Source organism: Pinus tabuliformis, chromosome 5_1 (genome assembly GCF_031772625.1).
Source record: "Pinus tabuliformis cultivar Carrire ecotype Pingquan chromosome 5_1, CPIR1, whole genome shotgun sequence".
Lineage (NCBI taxonomy): Eukaryota > Viridiplantae > Streptophyta > Pinopsida > Pinales > Pinaceae > Pinus > Pinus tabuliformis.
Window position 1 is genome coordinate 443777294 of NC_142305.1, and position 13338 is coordinate 443790631.

The window sequence follows — 13338 nt, forward strand, 5'->3', positions numbered from 1 at the left end:
TACCATGAGATTATCTATAGGTATCAAGTTTCATCTATGATTTCCTTGCTATTTTTGGCATGCATGGTTATGCATGTGTGTTCTTGGTTCTCTTGCTATCATTGGGATGAGTTTTTCTAGGTGTGACAATGTTCTTCAACCTTTCCTTTCCATTTCCAGATAACCATGCTGTGATGGGGTTCTCACATTTTGGTTGAGCTGGATTGTCGAATGGATTCGAAATTGACTGAGTTGGTCTCTAAAATAAAGAACACATTGCCTAATGATCCCTGAATCAGACTGTGGATTGTGGTAAAGCCTTGTCCTAGTAACCCCTGAATCAGACTATGCGTTGCGGTAAAGCTAGATTTTGTGTTATCTCAGTGGGCCTAGGAATCCTCAACCAGAGAATTGTGGGATATATGGTAAAGCCTAGAGGTGGGCGCCCTTGGTCAGGCCTGTAAATACTTGGCCAGTGAATGGCAGGATATATGGTAAACCCTAGAGGGTGGAGTCTCAATTAGGCCTAGGGATCCTCAACCTTTGTATGGCGGGATGTATAGTAAAGCCTAGAGACTAGGAGATAGGAAAATTCATCATGGTGTAGGTGGAGAAATATGGTGGCATCCATGCTTATTTAGGGCCTAATGATCTGGTGGGGATTGTGGTAAAGCATGGTTCTATTGATGAGGGTGTGGTGGTGTATCCTATGGAAGCCCTGATTGATTTTGGTTATGAGTCCCACATTCATGCTTGGAATATGGCATGGGGCTGATTGGCCAAAATAAATATTTGGTTCAGCCAATCTATGGTTGGGTGGTTTGTGGAAGTCCCATATTTAGTTGGGTTATCCATTAATTAATAAGATTTCCTTCTCCTTGGTATTTTATGTGTAAATTTACTAGTTTATATGTGTATTTTATGGTTGTTGTATCCTTATTAGCTTAGTTGTTTACATGTTGGCTATGAGTATGTTTTATGACAGTGATGATGTGTGGTTCTCATCATGTTTTTATTTGTAAATGAATGAAAAATGAAAATATGACTTAATAGATGATAATGTAGCTAATGTGATAAGGCATAAATGCTTCTTAGTGATTCTTAGATAAGTATGAGACCCCTAAGGTAAGATATATTGTCATGACCTGTAGAATGCATATTTATGACATGTTTGACGAAATGCTTATCATGGCTAGTAGGGCTCCAGTCAAGTATTTTTTCAAGTATTTGCATTAGCATCATTTTTTCTATATTACTTTTCTTTTATGGAAGTTTCATGAAGTTTTGGGCAGTGGCCTGAGTCTTGGACATGAAAAGGTGGCACAAAATTTGGGGCCGGATGCTTAGAACTAGCTAAAAAGGTCCCCAGTTATTAGCATGCCCTTGCTATGGGAGTGACTGGAGGGTCCTAGTCACATGCATGCCCATGGCATGGGAGACACTAAGGCTCTATGTCAGTAAAATGTCAAGTTACCTCTCTAGTTGGTTGGCTCCTAAAGGTTTTGTAACATGTGTAAAAGGTCAGATTGGTTGTGTTTTTTCAGTTCCAATTCTTTAACTGTACATGGGGATTTGAATCATATTATAGCAGCCTATTATCACATGTTTATCCTAGTAGACCGATTAACTTGGTTAAATGTGGAAGGAGGGTGTTACACTCATCGTCCACACTCTAGGCATTTATACAATTTAAATAAACATTGTTAACGATCTATTGTGCGAGATTTTGGAACAAACTTAATATGATATCAATCTTCATATTTTATAAATACAAGGATGGATCCATGTATGAGAAATTCATGATTAAATGCATGAATTTTTCATATCTAATATTTCTATATAATATGACTTGATCATTGTTGAAAATGATTAGCAACCCATGTGATTACTTCAACTACTTTACTACCGATATGTGTACTATACCACATGGTTTTCTTTGACCGTCCCTTTGACCTTGCTCCTATGTTGACCTGGCAAGTGCAGGAAAAAAAATGAAAGGTGGAGAAACTTAAGGATCATATTTGTAACAATCTCTAACTTTCAATCTCACTTTTCCATGCTCATACCCATATGGATTTGTGACTCTACTATGGAATCAATAAACGGCTACAAAATTATATGTAGTTATAGAATTGTTGAATATGTAGCTATAACATTTAAGATTATTTAACATAAGAATATATGAAAATATATGAGGAATATAAATTTGTACCTTAGACATTACTCAATATATGATCTTGTAGATCAACATGAATTTTCATAAAAAAAGAATAGTAATAGAGTGTATGGTGGCTAATGTGATAGTTTTCTAAGGAGTATGATGAACAAAATGATGGGAAATACAAAAAGGGTTCATTTCAAGGGTTCAATATTCCTCCACATTGCAAGTTTTGCATGTCCTCATATGTTATGTATCCATATAAAAAATAGCACAAAAACATAAGAAAATATATACCAATGACTAGATAATAAGCCTCTTCAAGGGGGAAACCTCCCATTACATCACATAAATGAACAGTTCTTAGATTATTCAAATGAAAAAACCTCATTGGTATATATAGGAGTATAAAGGGTCAAAGTATAATTAGGGCCCTGTTGAGGCCTCGAATATTGGTGCTTCAACAGAAGAGGAAAACCACCCGGTCCGGACCTTAAGTCAACTCATTTTCCATTTAGGTAATGGCTCTGACTGGGGATAATTGGACCAATATCCCAATCAAATGTTTTTGAATGTATGTGTAATGCTCATAGTGAAGTGAAATAGATGTATTTGCGGTAATGAATTAAACTAAAAATATATGCATTAATCTATTCTATTACCCAAGATTGTTTAACTTTTATATACATGTGATCTATAATGATTTTCCTTAGTAAATGAAAATATAGATTGCTCAAACACCAATGGAAATGAAACTATTTCAAGATGATTAGTTTGATTAAATAGTTAATCAAAATAATGTGTAAACTCATATCGAATTTAGAATATCAAAGAAAATTGCTTAACATGTATAAAATTATCAATGGCAGCATGATCAGTAGTGAATCCATGTAACGTTGTTCTTTAAATATCAAGTAATAAGAAATCTGAAAAGATAATTTTGCTATTTACTTATGAACAAAGTAGAGGTACAATGATAGAAATACCAGATGCACATCGCCCAACTCATAAAAGAAATAACAACAGTTTCGTCCTTCTCACAAAGATGATTCCGGGAGTACAGTAGTGCAACTTCTCTAAATTATTTATGAAAATTCGAAAAAACAGTGTTGCAGTCATTCTATTGAGAAAAGTATGAAAGTACAATAGTGTGAGCTTTCGTAATCCTTTATTCATAAAATTCAAGACTTGGTGTTCTACAAAAAGTAATCTTAAATAGTAGAAAACAAAATGAATCTATTGCACAGAGCCTTGAGGAAATTTAAACAGATCCCTTCAACAATGCTTAAAGGAAAACAATTTTTTGGTAGTAGTTTTTGAAAATGGTTTGCTTACATCATCAACTTTGTTTGTTCCATCAAATTCTATGGATGTTTGTACATCTGTTTGAACTGATTTTCCACTTATCAACACAACTGTCCTCCTATGTCATTGACGAGCCTCTGAATTAGACATAAATTAAGGCTCATGCCTCTAAATTAAACATAATTAAGGCCTATGACCATTCTTCAACACATTAAACCTCTCTTTTTGCATTAGATAATGTATTTTTAACTTTAATATATTCATTAGGAAGGTTTATGAATAATTGCATATTTGTCCCTGATATTATTTATTTATGTGGAATATTATGAGAATATTGGGCAGTTTATGAAGATTTGGAGGAGAAGATAATTTAGGGACTTGCTCCCTAATATAAGAGGATCACTATTAAATAATAATTCAATGAGATATTATGGAACTATGGCCTAGATTGTGGAACTCCAATGATTGAGAAAATCTAGGAATGTGTTCCTTGCCATTTAATGCAGATTCCTAGTATTGGGAACCAGATCCACTAATCAAAGGATTTTGGTGGAGAAGTATTCCTCCATTCACGGGGAATTACTCCTAATCATTTTTTATAAATACCAAGTCGAATTTTCCTCAAGGGATAGATTTTTATTAGTGTTTTTCTGGAGAGAACTCGTATTTCTACAGCTCCATTGTATTTTCTTGGAGGGATGTAATTGTATCGATGAAAATAATGAAGATTGGTGTCATGTTTAGCTTCTAAATCTTGTTCTCCTCCATAGGTCTCTGCGTTTCCTTGGGCTTGGCCATCCTAGGAGCCTCAAAGCCCTTTTGTATCATTTTATTTCCTTCTTTTCACTTCTTATTCACATGCAACTCTTGTTTTTATTTCTTTCTATTTCTGCATTTAGTATTAATGATTTCTTGTTGTAGGATTGGGTTAAATGGTTGATGTAAGTTCTTTTGCAGGATCACAAGAATCATTTCATCCTTGTAAAATCTTTGGAAGGTCATAGTAATCATTGAGCTAATTGGATTATCTTTCTTATTCCCAAATCTAGATTTCTGAAATTCCTTTGTGGCAAAGAGCAATAACTTTCTGCTATTTTTAGAGCATGCTGACGAGATTCAATAAAGTTGGTTCCACTTGCATTAGATCAAAAAAACATTCTATTTCATAACAAAAATTACCCCATTGCATTTTCACTTGATTAGGTTAGGCATTTTATAGATTTACTAGCTCACTAGTTCTCGAATTTCTAGATTTTCAACTAGTAATTTTCTGCGATTTGTTAGCATGGGTTAATAGATGTCTTTTTTAGAGATTCCACTTGGAATGGGGACCTAAGACATCATAGTAAATAAAAAAAATTGTATCATCCAATTTTGATTTGATTTGCTTGGTCATTCAATGAATTATAATATCGTATAGTAAATCTGTAACATCATGTAGTAAAACAGGGGATCATGTAGGAGAACTAGGAGATCCTATAGGCGAACTAGTACATCCTATAGGAAATCATGTACTGGCCTATTTTGAGCCCGAATTGAGAAAAATCATCACTGAAGCTGGGATTAGGTCCCTACTTGACCTCCAAGCCATCAAAATCATTGTACCCCTCTTGCTCCACACCTATCTCCCTTGCCAAAGATCAAGGAAAGATTAGCATTTGCATTTATAGAGAAAAAGTATTTAAAAAATAAGTTGTTTTATATTTACACATGCACACAACAATTAGTACTCTCTAGATCATATTTCATGCTCAGTTAATTTAAATCATCATATGTGATAAATAGGGTTAATCTAGGTTTCTCTTACATTTAGTTCATGATCTTTATGCAATTAGAATAGGTTTCTTTCCTTGTACTTTCTTTCTTGCAATAGGTTAAGGTTCCATTTCGAACATTTCATTTTCTATAATTAGTTTAGAATTTGAATTTGGTACATGCACTCCATTACATCTTGACAACAAAGGAAGGACACATTGTATGTTGCACATATAGTGTTGATGCCTCTTAAGTTTGTACGAACCCCGGGTTGATAATTAAAGTCGATAGCCTTGGGAGTTGCATCATTCTTGTTGCAATACCGAGGCCCATCACTTTTTGGCACCATTGCTGAGGAGGTGTCAAAGTATGCATTGTTTTCTTCCTTAGTTGATTAATTTTTTTTTACTTTTTGGAAAAAAATAATAATTGCATTAATCATATTTCATTTAAAAAATAGAAAAGTGCATTGCATTAGTTTTTTCATTCAATCATAAAAACAAAAAATCTCCAACACCAACCCACCCCCCCCCCCCCCCCCCCCCCCCCCCTCCCCCCGATTTGATCATGTGGTGCGGTAAGAGCCACATCACCATTCGCTTTTGTAGGTAGAAGAAGAAGATGGAAAATAATGTAGAAGAAATGGATGGAGATGATGACAATGAGGAAGATCCTCTCGGATTTCCCATTCAAGATACTGATGGTAGTGTGGACATGAAGAACATCTGTCCATCTTTTCTTCCAAAATTTCATGGTCTAAGATCAGAGGATATAGGAAACTTTCTCTTTGAATTTGAAATTGTTTGTAGATCTTATGGTTACTTATTAAAAACTCAAAAACTGAGATTTTTTCTGGCAACATTGAAGGATAGAGCTCTTAAATGGTTCATGAGTTTAGGGACTAATTCAGTAAGATCTTGGAATGATATGAAAAAGATATTTCTAGAAAAATATAAAGATCATGATCTTAAGGAAGGAAATTTTAGAATGAATGAAAGAGAAGATGAGAGCCTTGAGGATCTAATAGAGAGGTTCATGTATAATGTTAAGAGGGAAAAACTACATCATTTAGGATCTGACACACTAAAAACCCTCTTACTTAGAATAATTAGGGATGAGTGGATTGATCCCCTTGATCTCATGAGTAGAGGTGATGTATACCAATTATCATTTGAATAAATTTGTGAAACATGCAAACACATATCAAGAGGGAGGGCAAGATTAGGTAAATTAGCATCAAGATTGGTAATTCAAGCTAAACCTGGAAATTTGTTTGATGACTTAAAAAAAAAAAAATTTAACAATCTAATCAAACAAGTAGAAATGTTAAGAAAAAAAATGATAAAAAAATAAGATGCTGATATTTGTGTTGTCCATGTAGAATCACATGATGTTAAATGTTTCTCCTCATTACCAACGTTGAAGGAAGTTCACCAAGAGGACAATGGAGCAAGTCAATTGCCAATGTAGCTATGTTATGTAGCTCCAAGAGGACCATGGTCACCTATTAAACCTAATATAATGCAAGATCCTAACTCAAAATTTCAATCTTATGCACATCCATCTCAAACTAATTGGAACACACCCTTTCCTTGGCAACATTGGCCATCTCAACCCCAAAACCAATCTTGGCAACAAGGTTGGCAAGGAACTTATGGGAGCCATCCACAATATCGTCAATATTTTCCTCAATATACTCCATACCCAACTCCATGTTATCCCTACCATTCACCTCCACCACAACCACAACCCCAACCACATCCATCTCAAATATCCACTCCCACTCAACTACTTGTACCACCATTTCCAAACCCACACATTCAAGTAGCTTAGCCCATTTACGATGTTGAGGTAAAACACTTACAAAAATATCCTCTTGAGCTCAATGGTATTCACCATAGCTTGGGAAGAGTATTGAAAAAAAGAGATTATCTTGATATCATTGAAGGGCCACATCTAGGAGAAGAATATTCGAATGAGAAGACCAAAGAATCATGGGTTGCACTTGATGAAGAGCATACATCAAAATCAGAGATTGAGAAAGCTCCCTCATGGCTACCATCAAATATTCCATGTATTCAAGAGAACAATTAGCAAAAATAGGATGATGTGAAGGTCATGGTAGAAGAAGACATGAATAATGATCCATATAAGCAAGAAAACCAAGGATAGAAAAATTATATTGAGGTTTGGTTCTAGAAAATCAACAAGATGGAGAATCACTCTCTTCTTCAACTATGCTTGGTCCTTTCAAAGTCAAATCATTTGGTCTCTAAAACCAGGTACATGCCAAAGCGTACATTTAAAGTCTACACATCATTTTTTTTATCATATTTATGTGCACATGGCTCCATTGGAAGTATTATTATACTTGAAAGTGATTTTGTTTTGCAAGTAGGGTAGGGTAGAAAAAAAATGAAAAATAAGAGGAAAAAAATAAAAATCTCAGTTGAAAACCTCTTTTGAGGTGCCTCAGATTGGCTCATTGATTGAAAACCTCCATGAGGTGCTCAATGGGTTGGGAAAAAAAGAAAAAAGGGAAAAAATAAAAAATCCTAAGTGAAAACCTCCTTTGAGACGCCTAGGCAGACCTACTAGTTGAAAACCTCCTTGAGGCAGCTAGTAGGCCTAGAAGAAAAAAAAGGGAAAAAATAAAAAATCCTTGCTCCATGTATCTCTTTGATGAATTTAGGTGCTCTCCAACATCTACAAGGAACAAAAACAAGTTGCCACCAAAGAAAGAAAAAATAGGTCAAACCTAGTCAAAAGAAGTCAAATTTTGACTTTCTCCTATTTTGCTCAAATGATCCAACAAGGCCAAGGCGATGCCAATCCATCACCCTCATCTATTTCCACCATCCACCCATCATTCTCAAGTTTTTCGCATTCAGTTTGCTTGTTGTCCTAGAAAATTACAGGAAGGCTCTATTTTACTATAGGAAACAAAATACATAGAGCAGAATTTTATTTTTTCCATAACTTGAAAACCATGCATCCATTTAAAAATTGGTTTCATGGTGAGATGCATATGGATACTGGTAACATGCCTAAACAATTTCAGCAAATTCCAGTGCATATTTTCCAAGAAATCGACCTCCATCACCTTCAGTCATTTTTACTTTTTCTCAAGATCTTTGAATCCATTGACCAAATTGTTTTTATGGGGAGGTGAATAATGATGATGGAAACATGCTCAGAAAGTTTCAAGTCAATTCATTCTACCATTTGGGATATATGGACAAAACAAGTCTGCTACAAGAGATTGTCCTGAATTACTATAGGAGTTTCATGTAGTACTACAGGAAGTTTTGAAAATCTACAGGAAGGTCAAGAAGAAGCTACAGGAGGAAATATGATGGAGAAATGGATCAGATATTTTTTAGGAAGGTTGATATAGGTCCCCCAACACCTGCACATCAACATCAACTCAGTAGTATCATGCATATCTCTCCAACAACCATCAGGTAGGTACAAGTATGTAATATTCTTGACCTATTATCTTGAGCATATTATAGTTAGAAATTTGTTGTCAATGCATGAGAGATGAGGTTTTATAAGCTAAGGATGGGTCAGCAGTCTCAACTGCCTTCAACTAGTTAATTGCAGTTCACTCCTTCACTCATGCAATGTTGAAAAGTCAAATTATGAAGGGTGATGATTTCAAGGAATGAGGACAACAGTTAAAAGAAGAAATTTTTGTAAAGGCCAAGTTACCACAACACTCCAAGCCCTCCATCCACTTCATTTTCACTATCTATCCATCATTCATCCATCCCATTTCATAATTTTAAGAACAAACCCTATCTCACCCTAAAAATTTCCTGAAAAAGAAAACAAAGAATCCTCTAAATTTTCACAAACCTACATCATTTCTCATCACTCCCATACAGTTAGAAGACTCTGAAGGAAGAAGGAATGACTACTATAGGAAGGCAAAATGTTGCTACAAGAAGGAAGAAAGAAAAGTTGTGCTAAAAACCAAAATGAAAGTGCCTAAGAGAGACCTAATCAAAATATAACTCCAAGGCCATTAGGAAACCATCTAGGCAACAAGAGAGAAGAAGAAGGCAACAAAAGGAAATGAGGCATTCACCATCAAAACAGAACTCAAACTGCAGTGATAAAAAGAGGCTTTCCAAGAGGTCTATAATCTCTTTCTAGCTTTTGTCCAAAGCCTAAAACATGTTATAGAAATGGGAGAAATGCATGGAAGTCAAGTTAAGGGCCTATCCTAAGCTCAGACAACCATTTATGCTTAAAACAAATTTCCTATAGTGTTAATAGGGTTTCCTTTAGGCTTCCTGTAATTTTGACAAGAACTACTACACGATGACCTAGTTCTCATCTAAAGGCATTTTGAAGGTGTTAGAGGTGTCCAAATGATGGAAAAAGGTAGTATAAAGTTGATAAGGATGTGGAAGACCTTACCAAACTGAAAAATATTCAAGAATCCATCTTGAATAAGGGGAAGAAAGAAAGCTAATTGTCTCAAGAAAGAATGATTTTTCTATGCACAAATAGAATTTTGGGCTTGTCCTTGCATAAATTACAACCAATATTCTTAAGAGAAAGAACTGAGGGGTGCACAAGAGAGAGGCCACCAGGGCCATGAATGAGGCACAATGAGGTCACTAAGTTTCTTAGAGGATGAGAAACACTTTTAGCAGGGGTTATGATGGGCCTCTAAATTAGGCATAAATTAAGTCCCATGCCTCTAAATTAAACATAAATTAAGGCATATGACTATCCTTCAGCACATTAAACCTCTCTTTTTTCATTAGATAATGTATTTTTAACTTTAATAAATTCATTAGGAAGGTTTATGAATAATTTCATATTTGTGCTTGATATTATTTATTTTTGTGGCATATTATGAGAATATTGGGTAGATTGTGAAGATTTGGAGGAGATAATTTAGGGACTTTCTCCCTACTATAGGAGGATCACTATTAAATAATAAATCAACAAGATATTATGGAATTATGGCACATATTGTGGAACTCCAATGATTGAGAAAATCTAGGAATGTGTTCCTTGTCATCTAATGAAAATTCCTAGTTTTGGGAACCAGATCCACTAATCAAGGGATTTTGGTGCGGAAAGCTTCCTCCATTCATGGGGAATTATTCCTAATCATTTGTGTAAGTACCGAGTCAAATTTGCCTCTAGGGATAGATTTTGACTAATGTTCTTGTGGAGAGAACTCGTATTTCTACAGCTCCATTGTATTTTCTTACAAGGATGTAATTGTATTGATGAAAATAATGAAGATTGGTGTCATGTTCAGCTTCTAAATCTTGTTCTCCTCCATAGGTCTGTGATTTTCCTCGGTCTTGGCCATCCCATGAGCCTTAGAGCCCTTTTGTATCATTTTTTTTCCTTCTTTTCACTTCTTATTCACATGCACTTCTTGTTTTTATTTCTTTCTATTTCTGCATTTAGTATTAATGATTTCTTTTTGTAGGATTGAGTTAAATGGTTGATGTAAGTTCTTTTGTAGGATCATAAGCATCATTTCATCCTTGTAAATGCTTTGGAAGGTCATAGTAATCATTGATCTACTTGGATTATCTTTCTTACTCCCAAATCTAGATTTCTGGAACTCCTTTGTGGCAAAGAACAATAATTTTATGTTATTGTTTAGAGCATGTTAACGAGATTCAATCAAGTTGGTTCCACTTGAATCAGATCAAAAGAACATTCTAGTTCATAACAAAATTTACCCCATTGCATTTTCACTTGATTAGGTTAGGCATTTTATAGATTTACTAGCTCACTAATTCTCAAATTTTTAGATTTTCGACTATTAATTTTCTGTTTTTTTTTTAGCATGGGTTAATAGAGGTCTTTCTGAGTGATTCCACTTGGAATGGGGACCTAAGACATCCTAGTCAATAAAAAAATTTGTCCCATCCAATTTGGATTTTATTTTCTTGGTCATTCTACGAATTATAATATCGTATATTAAGTCTGTAACATCATGTAGTAAAACAGGGGATACTGTAGGAAAACTAGGAGATCCTATAGGAGAACTAGTACATCCTATAGGAAATCCTGTAGCAGTCTGTTTTGAGCCCGGATTGAGAAAAATCATCATTGAAGTTGGGATTAGGCCCCTAAACCTCCAAGCCATCAAAATCATTGTACCCCTCTTGCTCCGCACCTGTCTCCCTTGCCAAAGATCAAGGAAAGATTAGCATTTGCATTTATAAAGAAAAAAGATTTGAAAGAGTTCCTTTATATTTACACATGCACACAACAGTTAGTACTCTCTAGATCATATTTCATTCTCAGTTAATTTAAATCATCACATGTGATAAATAGGTTTAAGCTAGGTTTCTTTTACATTTATTTCATGATCTTTATGCAATTAGAATGGGTTTATTTCCTTATACTTTCTTTCTTGCAATAGGCTAAGGTTCCATTTCAAACGTTTCATTTTCTGCAATTAGTTTAGGATTTTACTTTAGTACATGCACTCCATTACATCATGACAACAAAGGAGGGACACATTATATGATGCACATATAGTGTGGATACCTCTTAAGTTTGTATGAACCCCGTGTTGATAATTAAAGTCGGTAAACTTGGGAGTTGCAACATTCTTGTTGCAATACCGAGGCCCATTTGTCATGAACTCGAACAAGATAAAAAGGAATCGATAAGCTGGAAATAAATGAAACTGATAAGCAAGTTTTATTTGAAACAAATCACTTTTGCAGAACATTAGGAAAAATGTAGAGACGTAATAAATTCCGACACAGACATCATGGAGAGGAATGCGGAGTGAGGAGGTGGAATTTACGACTTATCACAATCAAAAATTAGATTTTGAGGTAGATCATAAAAAAATTGCAATTAGATTAGAATGAGGGGCAGAACTCAGAAAAATTGCAATCGTTTTAGACTGGGAGCGTTACATAAAATATCCCAAAGGGGGCCTTTTCCAATAATATCACAATCGCAATCAGAATAGGTAGGAGACAATGAAATGGTGATCTTTCATTATTTTCGATAGTCGTGGATGTGGGGGTCTTATAAATTACAATGTATAATCCAATTGGTTCTAGGGCTTATCGCAATACACAGGATTTATCACAATCACAAATCGGAGTTGCAGACTATAAGAAATGGCCGAAAGACTTGCGATTTGCGATATGCAAGATGACACCAAGGATGATGTCATGGTGACATGGCAAATGACATGGCAGGTGATGTGGCAATGACGTGGATCTAATGTCATTGATGGCATGAGATCGCAATTGGTCATGAAAGCTCATATCGAAATCACACTTGGTATAAGGCTTAAATCTTTGGAACTTTACAATTGCACGGGCACGATATTTTATTGAATTACAGTGTATAATCTCGTCAGGTCCAATGATCAAAATCTAGATTAGGGGAAAAAATTAGCTCAAGAATAAAAAGTTCTCGGAATCATTCGAAACCTGAACGACCGCGTACGTCTCATCAAAACGATCCCAATGCAAATCATTTTGTTCAAAATGGAGTTCATGTGAGGAAGATAGAGCCTGCTAACCGCTTTGCCAAATAGAAGAAATTTTGCCAAAAAAAATGTCCAGTCACTACATAGTTAACAATCCATACCCTTGATGTGGCAAGTGACTAGGCAGGGTCAATATCGGTCAACGCTTAATCAGGTTATGACAAGTGTCAATTTATTATTGGTTTGCAAGTGTGGTGCGTTGGCAAGCTTTCATTGGTTGAAGGTGGTCCAATGAGGAGGGGACAAGTGGCAAGCCCAAAGGCCACCAGGTGTCCCTCCCATAAGGACCATTGGCATTATGGCGCAGTGTAAAATTTTATGGAGGAACCGGGGTTCGACCCCGTGACCTCCTCTTCATAGTGCATACGACATACCATCTCTGCTAACCATTTGATTCTTAACCTTAAAATTTTTTTCATCTATTTAAAGTTTGAACTATTAGCATTTGGGGCTTAGGAGGGAGACATCTCATGGGCCATCTCCCTCCATGTGAACACCCATAATGTTAACTGCCAAGGTTACAATTAGTGGAAATCGTTGGTGGCTACATACACTATAATTGCAAACTCTCCACAACATGTGACCTCGTATAACCGTTGGGTCACGAAACATCTAGCAGCCAACACTAACTGTT